Raw genomic sequence first — 2,709 nt, forward strand, 5'->3', positions numbered from 1 at the left:
GTGGGCGAGCGCGCGGGCCGCTCCCGGGCAGCCTCAAGGCTCCAAGATGCAAACACGCACGTGGTGGGGTCACCCTGGTGTCACATACCCGATATCACCGCCTCCCGTGAGGGCTCCGGACCCCCCCAAACGTCCCCGGTGGCACGCACAGGAAAGGGGGCTTCCGGTTGCGGTCCGATTTGGGGGTCCTGAACCCACCAGAGCTGGTCCGCTCGGCTCTTCTGAGTCCGAAAGGCACGACTTGAATTCCTCCCCGAAACTCGGTTCCCGTGACCCTTTCCTGATGTAAATCCGAGCCTGTGAGGAGCTGACGAGAGATGAAGCCGATTACTTGGAGGGAGTCCACCACGAGACTGGGGGGGGCGGAGGGGGAGATGCAGAACCTACGGCTATAGAGGACCCCGTTTTTGTAGCATGGGAAGATACACACCGGAGAGGGGGGAGGGGACAGGGGCAGGCTGGGTTTTGAGCAAGAGCGTACATTTGAAAACCCGAAATAATTCAGCAATAAAGGTCCTGGATAAAAGATGCGGTCCCAGCACATGGCTAGAGGGGAGAAGCCCGGCTGGGAGCCTGGAGGAGGTCCTACTGGTTAGGCGCTCAAACCTGTTCCTAAGAAGGAGGGAAGGGACGCTGGTATCAGAACCACTGGGTATAGTTGAGATCCGGGTGTAGACAAGTGTGTATAGTAAACGGTGCTTAGAGAATTCTTAAAAACAAAACAAGCCCCCCTCCCCCCCCAAAAAAAAAAAAAAAAGCTGCTCCAGGTACAAGCAAGCTCCAGCAGATTTACTGGGCGGGGAGGGGAGGGGCGGACGCGGAAGGAAATGGCTTTCAGGTGACTTTGAAACAGGATCCGGGCGGAGGGTGAGGTGAAGACAGCGGGGCTCCTGACTGCGGGGGAGGAGGTATGCGCTGGGCCTCGCGGGCCCGGGACGCGGACCCAAATTCCTCAGGGAGGAGGGTCTGCGCCTGCCCTGCTGAGCCTGCACCGGCCGACTGGGAAGGTGAGAGTCGAGAACGTGGAAGGGGTTTCGGAGGTAAACAGCCGCCACGGCTGGACCAGATGCAGCCGGCCAGGAGGCTCCGGGCAGGACAATTGGAGAAGGCCCGGTCCTTTCTTGCCTTACTGACGGCAGTCCGTCCTCAGGCCTCCGTCTTCTTGGATCCCCCCGCCTTCTCTGCTCACCGGAATCCTACCAGTACCTTCCTGCCCACCTCATATTCCAGCTTCCTGAGAAAGCTGATGATTCAACTAATCCTTGAGTGCACCCCTTACTCCTCCACCGGGGCGGGAAATAGTGTTAATGACTGTAATAATAACTCATTTAGCGAATGCTTACCATGTGTAGGTACTATGCGATTTACATTGTCTCCCGTCGCCTACACAGCCGCCTAGGGAGCCAGTAACTATCTGTATACCCATTTTACAGATTGGATAACTGAGGATGGGAGGGATCTAGCAACTTGGCCAAGGTTGTGTAACCAAAAAAGGAGTGCAAGACGAAATCCCAGGTAGATCCCACATTGAGTGCTTCCTATGTGCTAGCCATTATTCTAAGCCTTTTAAATGAACAGTTGCAGTCACAGAAAAAGAAGAAACTGAGGAGCCAAGATCACACACTAGTGTGATAGACCTGGGATGCATAATGGGACCACTGCACTTCACCATCTAGTCTTTCTTTTTGATACTTATTATATTCAATTCAGCATTTGATTATAATGTCTTGCATTGTTTCTAATGGTTTTAATGTATATATACATCTAGTTTATTTCCAAAAAAGAGTGTCATGTTTTCTTACAGAAGCACTCAGTAAAGCACTGCTGAATCAGATGAAATAACCCAAACCATTTGGGAGAAACCTACAATCTCACCTCTAAGAATAAAAACCTGTCTCTGGGCCCAGGAGCTGTAGGCTGCAGCTCCTCCATCCACAACTCACAGCCTCTCTCCTTCCTGCCCCTATCCATTCTAGCTTTAGTAGCTTCACTCTCCCTGCTATTAAATAATTTATTGTTATAATAATACCTTGTGCCTCAGTGATGCCTTTAATCCAAGATCTCAAAGTGTTCTTCTTCATCGTACCCCCACCGACATGGGGAGATGGAGGTATTTCCCCCACTTTATGGGTGAGAAAAACCAAGACAACATAGAGTAGAAATGACTCACTATGGAAATCAATGGCGTGGTTTCTTCTCTGGGCCCTTCCCCTCCTCCTTCCAAACTCTTGGCTGCCAACATGTGCATCAAAATTTCAAATTCCAGAGACAAAGGCCATTGAGTTTTCACAATAAAGGACATTTGCAAACTGTCATTTCAGCTGCTCTATTGTGGTAGACCTCAGGAGTGGGAGGGGATGTAAACATGGTGAAGGTCCCCTGGGACTCTCTGCATCCAGCCCAGAGAAGGAGCCCCAGATTTCCTGTCAATTGTGACTTCGCAATGTTTCTCAAAGTGTGAGCCCAAGCAACAAAACTGAACATCATCAGCATTTAAAACGTTTATGCCTCAAAGGACATATCAGGATAGCAAAGAATGGAAAAATTTTTTTGCAAATCGTATCCTAATATATAAAAAACCAGAGGCTGTCACGACCGAAACAACGGGACGGACAGGCTGCGTGGGGCGACCAGGCCGGCGGGGTGGAGGGGAGTGGGGGGCAGTGAGGGATGACCAAACAACCAAAAACAGCAGGCTGTGTGGGGTGA

General features: G+C 51.1%; 1 long non-coding RNA gene across 1 annotated transcript; it reads left to right on the forward strand.

Annotated features, from left to right (window-relative positions):
- Positions 1–1,194: 1,194 nt before the first annotated feature.
- On the forward strand, positions 1,195–2,309 carry LOC106727435. Its single transcript, XR_001363618.1, has 2 exons — positions 1,195–1,515; positions 1,805–2,309. It is a non-coding gene; the product is annotated as an uncharacterized LOC106727435 (long non-coding RNA).
- The last annotated feature ends 400 nt before the right edge of the window (positions 2,310–2,709 follow it).

The sequence above is a fragment of the Myotis brandtii genome, unplaced genomic scaffold (genome assembly GCF_000412655.1).
Source record: "Myotis brandtii unplaced genomic scaffold, ASM41265v1 scaffold423, whole genome shotgun sequence".
NCBI lineage: Eukaryota > Metazoa > Chordata > Mammalia > Chiroptera > Vespertilionidae > Myotis > Myotis brandtii.